The sequence below is a fragment of the Falco biarmicus genome, chromosome 8 (assembly GCF_023638135.1).
Source record: "Falco biarmicus isolate bFalBia1 chromosome 8, bFalBia1.pri, whole genome shotgun sequence".
Taxonomy (NCBI): domain Eukaryota; kingdom Metazoa; phylum Chordata; class Aves; order Falconiformes; family Falconidae; genus Falco; species Falco biarmicus.
The window spans coordinates 239,646-252,876 of NC_079295.1; positions in this window are offsets into that span (position 1 = coordinate 239,646).

The window sequence follows — 13,231 nt, forward strand, 5'->3', positions numbered from 1 at the left end:
TCCAAACACACCCCATGCACAACTCCAACGGGAAAGGTGCCGGACAGGAGTTCTGTTGGTAGTTCTTACAGTACCCCGGTAGGCAGCTGAAAGGCACCACAAAAGTTGTTCTACCTGATTTCTGGGATGTGATTTGCAAAGGTTGAATTTTGGAGTGGGCTGGTGGCACAAACTTCCAAACACACCCTAAAGCACAACTCCACTAGAGAAGGTGCCAGAATGGAGTTCTTTTGGTAGTTTTTACACTACCTTGGTAGGCAGCTGAAAGGCACCATAAAAGTTGTTCTACCTGCTTTCTGGGCTAGACATGGGGAGCTGTTGAATTTTGGACCCGGCATGTGACAAAAAGCTCCTCATACACCCCATGCACAACTCCACCGGGGAAAGAGTCAGAAACGAGTTCTTTTGGTAATTTTTTCTTTGATCCGGTACGCAGCTGAAAGGCACCACAAAGGTTTTTCTACCTGCTTTCTGGGCTGAGTTGGGGAACGGCTGAATTTTGGCCTCGGCTGGTGGCAAAAAGTTCCAAACACACCCTAATGCACAACTCCACTAGAGAAGGTGCCAGAATGGAGTTCTTTTTGTAGTTTTTACACTACCTTGGTAGGCACCTGAAAGTCACCATAAAAGTTGTTCTACCTGATTTCTGGGATGTGATTTGCAAAGGTTGAATTTTGGAGTGGGCTGGTGGCAAAAACTTCCAAACACACCCTAATGCACAACTCCACTAGAGAAGGTGCCAGAATGGAGTTCTTTTGGTAGATTTTACACTACCTTGGTAGGCACCTGAAAGGCACCATAAAAGTTGTTCTACCTGCTTTCTGGGCTAGACATGGGGAGCTGTTGAATTTTGGACCCGGCATGTGACAAAAATTTCCAAATACACCCCATGCACAACTCCACCGGGGAAAGTGTCAGAAACGAGTTCTTTTTGTAATTTTTTCTTTGATCCGGTACGCAGCTGAAAGGCACCACAAAGGTTTTTCTACCTGCTTTCTGGGCTGAGGTGGGGAACCGCTGAATTTTGGCCTCGGATGGTGACAAAAAGCCCCTCATACACCCCATGCACAACTCCACCGGCGAAGGAGCCAGAAACGAGTTCTCATGGTCGTTTTTACATTGCTCCTGTAAGCAGCTGAAAGGCACCACAAAGGTTTTTCTACCTGCTTTCTGGGCTGAGTTGGGGAACGGCTGAATTTTGGCCTCGGCTGGTGGCAAAAAGTTCCAAACACACCCTAATGCACAACTCCACTAGAGAAGGTGCCAGAATGGAGTTCTTTTGGTAGTTTTTACACTACCTTGGTAGGCACCTGAAAGTCACCATAAAAGTTGTTCTACCTGATTTCTGGGATGTGATTTGCAAAGGTTGAATTTTGGAGTGGGCTGGTGGCAAAATGTTCCAAACACACCCTAATGCACAACTCCACTAGAGAAGGTGCCAGAATGGAGTTCTTTTGGTAGATTTTACACTACCTTGGTAGGCAGCAGAAAGGCACTATAAAAGTTGTTCTACCTGCTTTCTGGGCTAGACATGGGGAGCTGTTGAATTTTGGACCCGGCATGTGACAAAAATTTCCAAATACACCCCATGCACAACTCCACCGGGGAAAGTGTCAGAAACGAGTTCTTTTGGTAATTTTTTCTTTGATCCGGTACGCAGCTGAAAGGCACCACAAAGGTTTTTCTACCTGCTTTCTGGGCTGAGTTGGGGAACGGCTGAATTTTGGCCTCGGCTGGTGGCAAAAAGTTCCAAACACACCCTAATGCACAACTCCACCGGGGAAGGTGCCAGAGAGGAATTATTTGGTATTTCTTACATTGCTCTGGTGGGCATCTGAAAGGGACAACAAAAGCTGTTCTACCTGCTTTCTGGGCTGAGATGGGGAACCGCTGACCTTTGGCCTCGGCTGGTGGCAAAAAGTTCCAAACACACCCTAATGCACAACTCCACTAGAGAAGGTGCCAGAATGGAGTTCTTTTTGTAGTTTTTACACTACCTTGGTAGGCACCTGAAAGTCACCATAAAAGTTGTTCTACCTGATTTCTGGGATGTGATTTGCAAAGGTTGAATTTTGGAGTGGGCTGGTGACAAATGTTCCAAACACACCCTAATGCACAACTCCACTAGAGAAGGTGCCAGAATGGAGTTCTTTTGGTAGATTTTACACTACCTTGGTAGGCAGCTGAAAGGCACTATAAAAGTTGTTCTACCTGCTTTCTGGGCTAGACATGGGGAGCTGTTGAATTTTAGACCCGGCATGTGACAAAAAGTTCCAAATAAACCCCATGCACAACTCCACCGGGGAAGGTGCCAGAAACGAGTTCTCTTGGTAGTTTTTACACTACCCTGGTAGACAGCTGAAAGACACCACAAAGGTTTTTCTACCTGCTTTCTGGGCTGAGATGGGGAACGGCTGAATTTTGGACCCGGCATGTGACAAAAAGTTCCAAATACACCCCATGCACAACTCCTCCGGGGAAAGTGCCAGAAACGAGTTCTTTTGGTAATTTTTACATTGATCCGGTACGCAGCTGAAAGGCACCACAAAGGCTTTTCTACCTGCTTTCTGGGCTGAGGTGGGGTACCGGTGACTTTAGGACTCGGCATGTGACAAAAAGTTCCAATCACAGCCCATGCACAACTCCACCGGGGAAGGTGCCAGACAGGAGTTGTCTTGGTCGTTTTTACATTGCTCAGGTAGGCAGCTGAAAGGCACGACAAAAGTTGTTCTACCTGCTTTCTGGGCTGACATGGGGAGCCGCTGAATTTTGGAGTCGGCTGGTGAAAAAATGTTCCAAAGACAGACCCCATGCACAACTCCACCGGGGAAGGTGCCATAAAGGAGTTCTTTTGGTAATTTTTACATTGATCCGGTACGCAGCTGAAAGACACCACAAAGGCTTTTCTACCTGCTTTCTGGGCTGTGATGGAGAACCGCTGACTTTTGGACTCGGCATGTGACAAAAAGTTCCAAATACACCCCATGCACAACTCCACAGGGGAAAGTGTCAGAAACGAGTTCTTTTGGTAATTTTTTCTTTGATCCGGTACGCAGCTGAAAGGCACCACAAAGGTTTTTCTACCTGCTATCTGGGCTGAGGTGGGGAACCGCTGAATTTTGGCCTCGGATGGTGACAAAAAGCTCCTCATACACCCCATGCACAACTCCACCGGGGAAGGTGCCAGAGAGGAATTATTTGGTATTTCTTACATTGCTCTGGTAGGCATCTGAAAGGGACAACAAAAGCTGTTCTACCTGCTTTCTGGGCTGAGATGGGGAACCGCTGAACTTTGGCCTCGGCTGGTGGCAAAAAGTTCCAAACACACCCTAATGCACAACTCCACTAGAGAAGGTGCCAGAATGGAGTTCTTTTTGTAGTTTTTACACTACCTTGGTAGGCACCTGAAAGTCACCATAAAAGTTGTTCTACCTGATTTCTGGGATGTGATTTGCAAAGGTTGAATTTTGGAGTGGGCTGGTGACAAAATGTTCCAAACACACCCTAATGCACAACTCCACTAGAGAAGGTGCCAGAATGGAGTTCTTTTGGTAGATTTTACACTACCTTGGTAGGCAGCTGAAAGGCACCATAAAAGTTGTTCTACCTGCTTTCTGGGCTAGACATGGGGAGCTGTTGAATTTTGGACCCGGCATGTGACAAAAATTTCCAAATACACCCCATGCACAACTCCACCGGGGAAAGTGTCAGAAACGAGTTCTTTTGGTAATTTTTTCTTTGATCCGGTACGCAGCTGAAAGGCACCACAAAGGTTTTTCTACCTGCTTTCTGGGCTGAGGTGGGGAACCGCTGAATTTTGGCCTCGGATGGTGACAAAAAGTTCCAAACACACCCCATGCACAACTCCACCGGGGAAGGTGCCAGAGAGGAATTATTTGGTATTTCTTACATTGCTCTGGTAGGCATCTGAAAGGGACAACAAAAGCTGTTCTACCTGCTTTCTGGGCTGAGATGGGGAACCGCTGACCTTTGGCCTCGGCTGGTGGCAAAAAGTTCCAAACACACCCTAATGCACAACTCCACTAGAGAAGGTGCCAGAATGGAGTTCTTTTGGTAGTTTTTACACTACCTTGGTAGGCACCTGAAAGTCACCATAAAAGTTGTTCTACCTGATTTCTGGGATGTGATTTGCAAAGGTTGAATTTTGGAGTGGGCTGGTGGCAAAAACTTCCAAACACACCCTAATGCACAGCTCCACTAGAGAAGGTGCCAGAATGGAGTTCTTTTTGTAGTTTTTACACTACCTTGGTAGGCACCTGAAAGTCACCATAAAAGTTGTTCTACCTGATTTCTGGGATGTGATTTGCAAAGGTTGAATTTTGGAGTGGGCTGGTGACAAATGTTCCAAACACACCCTAATGCACAACTCCACTAGAGAAGGTGCCAGAATGGAGTTCTTTTGGTAGATTTTACACTACCTTGGTAGGCAGCTGAAAGGCACTATAAAAGTTGTTCTACCTGCTTTCTGGGCTAGACATGGGGAGCTGTTGAATTTTAGACCCGGCATGTGACAAAAAGTTCCAAATAAACCCCATGCACAACTCCACCGGGGAAGGTGCCAGAAACGAGTTCTCTTGGTAGTTTTTACACTACCCTGGTAGACAGCTGAAAGACACCACAAAGGTTTTTCTACCTGCTTTCTGGGCTGAGATGGGGAACGGCTGAATTTTGGACCCGGCATGTGACAAAAAGTTCCAAATACACCCCATGCACAACTCCTCCGGGGAAAGTGCCAGAAACGAGTTCTTTTGGTAATTTTTACATTGATCCGGTACGCAGCTGAAAGGCACCACAAAGGCTTTTCTACCTGCTTTCTGGGCTGAGATGGGGAACGGTTGACCTTTGGCCTCGGCTGGTGACAAAGAGTTCCAAACACACCCTAATGCACAACTCCACTAGAGAAGGTGCCAGAATGGAGTTCTTTTGGTAGATTTTACACTACCTTGGTAGGCAGCTGAAAGGCACTATAAAAGTTGTTCTACCTGATTTCTGGGATGTGATTTGCAAAGGTTGAATTTTGGAGTGGGCTGGTGGCAAAAACTTCCAAACACACCCTAATGCACAACTCCACTAGAGAAGGTGCCAGAATGGAGTTCTTTTGGTAGTTTTTACACTACCTTGGTAGGCACCTGAAAGTCACCATAAAAGTTGTTCTACCTGATTTCTGGGATGTGATTTGCAAAGGTTGAATTTTGGAGTGGGCTGGTGGCAAAAACTTCCAAACACACCCTAATGCACAACTCCACTAGAGAAGGTGCCAGAATGGAGTTCTTTTTGTAGTTTTTACACTACCTTGGTAGGCACCTGAAAGTCACCATAAAAGTTGTTCTACCTGATTTCTGGGATGTGATTTGCAAAGGTTGAATTTTGGAGTGGGCTGGTGGCAAAAACTTCCAAACACACCCTAATGCACAACTCCTCTAGAGAAGGTGCCAGAATGGAGTTCTTTTCGTAGTTTTTACACTACCTTGGTAGGCACCTGAAAGTCACCATAAAAGTTGTTCTACCTGATTTCTGGGATGTGATTTGCAAAGGTTGAATTTTGGAGTGGGCTGGTGACAAAATGTTCCAAACACACCCTAATGCACAACTCCACTAGAGAAGGTGCCAGAATGGAGTTCTTTTGGTAGATTTTACACTACCTTGGTAGGCATCAAAAAGACACTACAAAAGTTGTTCTACCTGCTTTCTGGGCTGAGATGGGGAACGGCTGAATTTTGGACCCGGCATGTGACAAAAAGTTCCAAATACACCCCATGCACAACTCCTCCGGGGAAAGTGCCAGAAACGAGTTCTTTTGGTAATTTTTACATTGATCCGGTACGCAGCTGAAAGGCACCACAAAAGTTGTTTTACCTGCTTTCTGGGCTGAGGTGGGGAACCGCTGAATTTTGCACTCGGGTGGTGACAAAAAGTTCGAAATACACCCCATGCACAACTCCACCGGGGAAAGTGCGAGAAACGAGTTCTTTTGGTAATTTTTACATTGATCCGTTACGTAGCTGAAAGGCACCACAAAAGTTGTTCTACCTGCTTTCTGGGCTGAGGTGGGGAACCGCTGAATTTTGGCCTCGGATGGTGACAAAAAGCTCCTCATACACCCCATGCACAACTCCACCGGGGAAGGAGCCAGAAACAAGTTCTCATGGTCGTTTTTACATTGCTCCTGTAAGCAGCTGAAAGGCACCACAAAGGTTTTTCTACCTGCTTTCTGGGCTGAGTTGGGGAACGGCTGAATTTTGGCCTCGGCTGGTGGCAAAAAGTTCCAAACACACCCTAATGCACAACTCCACTAGAGAAGGTGCCAGAATGGAGTTCTTTTGGTAGTTTTTACACTACCTTGGTAGGCACCTGAAAGTCACCATAAAAGTTGTTCTACCTGATTTCTGGGATGTGATTTGCAAAGGTTGAATTTTGGAGTGGGCTGGTGACAAAATGTTCCAAACACACCCCATGCACAACTCCAACGGGAAAGGTGCTGGACAGGAGTTCTGTTGGTAGTTCTTACAGTACCCCGGTAGGCAGCTGAAAGGCACCACAAAAGTTGTTTTACCTGATTTCTGGGATGTGATTTGCAAAGGTTGAATTTTGGAGTGGGCTGGTGGCAAAAACTTCCAAACACACCCTAATGCACAACTCCACTAGAGAAGGTGCCAGAATGGAGTTCTTTTTGTAGTTTTTACACTACCTTGGTAGGCACCTGAAAGTCACCATAAAAGTTGTTCTACCTGATTTCTGGGATGTGATTTGCAAAGGTTGAATTTTGGAGTGGGCTGGTGACAAAATGTTCCAAACACACCCTAATGCACAACTCAACTACAGAAGGTGCCAGAATGGAGTTCTTTTGGTAGTTTTTACACTACCTTGGTAGGCAGCTGAAAGGCACCATAAAAGTTGTTCTACCTGCTTTCTGGGCTAGACATGGGGAGCTGTTGAATTTTGGACCCGGCATGTGACAAAAATTTCCAAATACACCCCATGCACAACTCCACAGGGGAAAGTGTCAGAAACGAGTTCTTTTGGTAATTTTTTCTTTGATCCGGTACGCAGCTGAAAGGCACCACAAAGGTTTTTCTACCTGCTTTCTGGGCTGAGGTGGGGAACCGCTGAATTTTGGCCTCGGATGGTGACAAAAAGCTCCTCATACACCCCATGCACAACTCCACCGGGGAAGGTGCCAGAGAGGAATTATTTGGTATTTCTTACATTGCTCTGGTAGGCATCTGAAAGGGACAACAAAAGCTGTTCTACCTGCTTTCTGGGCTGAGATGGGGAGCCGCTGAATTTTGGCCTCGGCTGGTGACAAAATGTTCCAAAGACAGACCCCATGCACAACTCCACCGCGCAATGAGACAGGAAGGAATTCTTGAGGTAACAGTTCTCTTTCCCATCACAGGGAGGGGCTATGAACACAAGAGCTCGTTAATGCTTAGTTGTGCAAGGGGAAACCTAGTGTGAGCTTTTCCTAAGCCACATATTTACACCGCTTGTTTTTCCCTACTCAGAAAGTGCAGTTTTGCAAAGTCTCTGCTATTTTTGAAAAATTGATTTAAACGTGCTGTTACTAACAGCTGCTTCGAAATGCAAACAGAGCAAATGCACCCGTTTCCCACAGCGAAACAGAGCGCATCATACGCAAAGGACTGAAATGCTTGAGGCACGTAGATGCTTTTGCATACGGAGGCAATGAGTGTGAATGCCGGGCTGCGAGTGGGCAAAGGGTAGAGCGCAGGGAACCCCGCAGCCGCAGCGAGCACTCCCGGGTGCCCGGTGGTGTAAACTGGGCTGAGACCCGGCCCAGTGCTCGCCTGGCCGGTGCTCAGCACAGGGCTGGTGGGGACATGCTGCCACCTCCTGACCAAACTGCACCTGCCCGGGACCTAGACCCCAGGGACCAGGACCCCCACGTCTCGGGACCGCGACCGGGACCCACGTGGCTCGGGACAGGGACCGGGACCCAGGGGACTGGGACCCCCGTGGCTCGGGACCGCGAACGGGACCCCGGGGCTCTGGACCCCCACAGCTCGGGACCGGGACAGGGACCCCCAGGACGGTGACGCTCGCAGCTAGGGACCGAGACCAGGAACCTCGGAACCGAGACCCCCGCGGCTCGGTCCCGGAAAAGAGACTCCCGGTGACCGGAAATACCGCGGCTCGGACCAGGGACCGGGACCGGGACTCCCGGGACCGGGACTCCCGTGGCTCAGGCCGGGCCCAAAACCAGGACCGCTGGGACCGGGATGACCGGGGCCGTGTCCACCGCGGCTGCGGACCGGGAGTCCTGCGTCTCGGACCGGGATGGAGACGATCGGTACAGCCGGGACTGGCACCCCCACGGCTCGGGACCGGGACCGAGATTGCTGGGCCCAGGACCCCTGCGGCTCGGGCTGGGACGGGGACCCCGAGGACTGGGACCCCCGTGGCTCAGAACGGGGACCTCCAGACCCCGCGGACCGGGACCCCTGCGGCTCGGGACCTGGACCGGGACCCCAAGGACCGGAACCCCCGCGGCTCGGGACCTGGACCGGGACAAGGACCCCCCGAACCGTGAAGCTCGCAGCTTGGGACCGGAACAGGGACCAAGACTCCCGGGATCGGAAACCCCGCAGCTCGGACCAGGGACCGGGACCGGGACTCCTGGGTGTAGGACAAGGCCTCAAGGACAAGAGTCCAAATACTGATAGCCTGATGAATAGAGACTTGTTAGAACTTGTAGGACACAAGCCCTGGGAGCAAAGGAACAAGCTAACAGCAGACCCCTGAGCCGCTACAGTTGAGGAGGCAACCAGACGGACAGAGAAACGAGTAGCCAGATAAGGGAACGGATGGCGCCAATATGTAATCAAGAAAGCCGCGTAGAAAGAAACTCCCTAACCTTGGAATAGAAATTATTGCTATGTCAAGATAAACTAGTGAGTACCTATTGTTCTAACGGTGTGCCTTAAATATTAACCAATCAGTGTTTTTTACGCTTAAGATTTAACCAATCAGTGTGTAATATGTAGAAGGTAGAAACATATATAATTGTGAGAAAATCACTAATAAATGGACACTAGCTTGCATCAAGCGGCGTCCCGTCTCTTCATTCGCCGCATATTGGTGACCCCGACGTGATACGTTTAAGGATCTGACGTGAAGGGCTCTCTAATCGCCTATCTGAGCGACAAGCAGCGAATCCCACAGAACTTTGAATGATCTGCTGAAAGGAAGCAGGAGCCGGCTGGCCATAAATCCCTCCGGAGTTGAGAGGTGAGCTGTGGGAAATCTGTAACGGGGAATCAGGCTTCGTCCCCAGAAAGAGACGTATATGGACTCATAAAGGGTCTTCTAGTCAGATCAGGGAGTCCGTGCCTCAGTCTCCTCAAATGGTGACCTCTATGGTGGTGTTCCGAAGCCTTGGAAGAATAAGGACGGAAAAAAGACAGCTCGTGGAATAGGGCTGCGTTCCGGAGGAGACGGCTTGGCTGAACGATCGTCTTGCTGTCTGGACCAGGCGGACAACCTAAACCCCGAGGATAACGCCTGTATGCATCGAGACAGGTGAGCAGCCAAGAAACCTTAGAGAGTTTAAATATTTGCAGAAATTTTAAGAAGCTTTAGAAACCTGTACTCATTGAGACAGGCGAGCAGTCAAGAAACTTTAGAGACTTTGAAAGAAATTAAAGCGGTCAGCTGACAATTGTATGATGCTGCCGCAGAGGGGAACTCCGTGTCAGGAATGCATTTAGCACCTTGGTGGCAAATTCTGACTACTCTTTTGTTGCAGAATGGACGAAAGAGAACGGCCACGGTTCCATAGAAGGACTGTGTGATACAGCTTTTTGACATAAGTCTGGAGTGAACCAAGCTAGGCCGCAGCGAGAAATTACCAGACTTGCTAGAAATGGAAAATTACCAGGCTTGCTAAAAATGGAGAATTACCAGGCTTGCTAATAAGGGAAGAGAGATAAGGTTATGCTGACCTTGTAAATAACTTTGAGGAATTTACATAGATAAGAGAGAAAAAAAAATATATGTAGTTAGCTATCCGCAGAAACAGCAAATAGGAGGACGTATGAAATTGTAATCCTTTAGAGCTTAGCCAATCAGCAGATGATTTGGAGGCATAATTAACTGGAACTGTATATAAGACATAATCGCGCCGTAATAAATTGAAGCTTGCTCTATCACTCACATTGAGTCAGCCGCATGCTTCCCCTCGCTTGTCGCAAGTGGCGCCCGAACAGAGACCCCCAATCCCTGTTCTTCACCGGACAGTGAGGACAGAGAAGCACTGGTAGCAGCGACCAGGGAGCAAAGATCGACTGATGCTGGCATCGTACCCGATCCGTGCTTGAACAAACGTTAATCAAGGAAAGGTTCGCCGTCCGTGAGTGACTACCCAGGGAAAAGGCTGCATCTTAATCAAGGAAAAGAACTGTTTAAAGCGCGCTATGGAAAAAGAGGTAGCACTCGCTCTTTTGCAATGCTTTTTAGAAAAGCGGGGAGTAGGCCTTTTAAAAGATCTGGCCGCGTTAATTGCATTAGGTAGAGCAAAAGCATATTTTGCAGATCCTGAGCATATATTTGAAGTAGAAGAATGGCGTAATTATGGGGATTGTTTATGGGATTCAGTAATTGATGATGATAAAGCTGCTAAGAAATTAATGAAACCTTGGAGAGAAGTTATTAATTGTTTAAAAAGATATAAAGTTGAAAAACAAATGGCAGCAGCTGCTTCCAGCCGACTCGAACGGTCTGACCCGGCTGCTGGGTGTCTTACGGCAGGAGGTGATTTTTCTACCCCCTCTGCCTCGGGAATCCCTGTTCCTGTTGTTCGCCGACCCTCAGACCATCCTCCTCCCCCTCCTCCTCCGGAAGAAAAAGCTTGTCCCTCGGCACCACCTCAAGAGGAGGTGCAGGGAGAATCACAAGAAAGTGAAACTGAGGAGGAGACAAGTGACAAAAATGAGGGGGCAGACGATGGGAAGTTAAAAACTGATTCAGCTAATAAAACTTTTAAACCGCCTTGCCTTCACCCGCAGCCACGACTAATTCGAGTCGGTTGGGACAAAATAGTCCGAGAAGCGATGGAACAAAAAGACTTTGATGTCGTAGCTCAAATTAATCATCAAGCCTATCCAGTAATTTACACTGTTGATAATGCAGGAGTAGTGACAGGAGAACATCATACTTTGGAAAATATTAAATCAGTTACGGAGTACAGTTAATGAGTCAGGTTTACATGGCGAACCTGCAAGGCAAATGTTAAACTATATTTGGAGTAGCGGAATGCTTTGTCCAGAAGACATTAAAAATATAATGAGACTCATTTTGAAACAATCACAACAGTTGTTATGGCAAGCCCATTGGCAGAAACTTTGTGAACTGTCTGTACATATGCCTCGTGCACCGAATGATCATTTAAAAACTACACAAGCTACGCCCTCATATATGTCAGTCAAACAAGGAAGGGATGAATCTTTTGCCTCTTTTGTAGATAGGGTTACAGATGCTATTAATCGTGCAGATATGGCTGACTTTATGAAAGGACCTTTGTTAAGACAATGTGTGCTGGAAAATTGTAACTCTTATACAAAAGGCATTTTAGTTACTCTTCCTCTGGATGCCTCTATTGAAACCATGTTAGAGCGAATGAGCAGAGTTCCTGTAGGACCCCAAGCTCTGTTAGTTGAAGCGCTTAGAGAGGTAGGGGACAAATTAGTTAAGGCTCAGCAGCAAACATTTGCAGCCCTCGCTCCACTGAAACCTCCGGATGAACGTCGAGACAGAATACACCATCGAAGGGACTATATATGTTTTCGTTGTGGACGTTCGGGTCATATGCACTGGCAGTGTCGAGAACGCCAAGTATGGTGCCAAAACTGTCAAATAAATAATCATAATACCGCAGCTTGCCGGCGTTCGGGAAACGGGAAGTGGAGCGCCAGGAGTCGCGGCGCGCCGACCCCAATAGCGGCTCCAGCAACCTGCATGCCGATGACTGTCCCCAGCCAGCTCCCCAACCAACAACCAACACCTCCTGCCTTCAACCAGCCACAAATTTACGACCAGCAACCCGAGGGAGCCTCGGATTGGATCTGGCAACAGCAATAGACATTACTCTACTTGATAATCGTCCACAGAAAGTTGCCACAGGAATCAAAGGACCTATAATGATAAACGGACAACCTCATGGAGCTTTGCTGCTGGGTCGTTCTTCCAGTGGCCTCAAGGGACTCTTTGTTTTACCAGGACTTATTGATTGTGACTATAAAGGAGAAATTTTTATAATTGTTCAAACAAGTTTTCCACCTATATATTCCTAAAGGTAGTCGCATTGCTCAATTAATACCACTCCAACACTTAACTCAGCAAACGTCTGCAGTCTCCAATCACGATCGTGGGACAGATGGTTTTGGATCCACAGGAGGCTTAGCGATGTTGACTGTACCTATGAACCGACGACCACTCGCCCAAATTATTCTTGTACATGGGACTGATAAAAAACACATGACAGCACTTTGGGACACTGGTGCCGATATCACAATCATCGCACGTGGTCAGTGGCCTTCTTATTGGCCACTGCAACACGTCCCTGGAGGAGTTGAACGAGTAGGGGGAATAGCGCCTGTTCAGCGCAGTCAACAAAGAATACAAATCATCATAGATGGAAAAACAGCGATACTACATGTTACTGTTATGCCCTTACCTAGTGGAGTGAATGCACTCATCGGAAGAGATGTGTTGAATCAATTAGGAGTACTACTTACTACAAATTCAACTTTTTAGGAACGGTCACTGTCAATTGGACTTTCCCGATTCCATGAAATGGCTAACAGAAGAGCCTGTTTGGATCGGACAGTGGCCGTTGAAAAAGGAAAGTCTGCAACAAGCACATTTGCTAGTTCAACACCAGTTAACACAAGGTCATCTTAAACCGTCAACCAGTCCTTGGAATACACCGATATTTGTAATCCAGAAAAAATCAGGAAAATATCGGCTTTTACATGATCTACGAGCAGTGAATCAACAAATGCAAGCAATGGGAGCCTTACAACCGGGTCTTCCTAATCCTGCTATGTTGCCCACCGAATGGCATTTATTAATAATTGACTTAAAAGACTGCTTTTTTACAATTCAGCTACACCCCAATGACACTCAACGATTTGCATTTACATTGCCATCGGTTAACAGAGAGGGAACTGACCAGCGATTTGAATGGACTGTG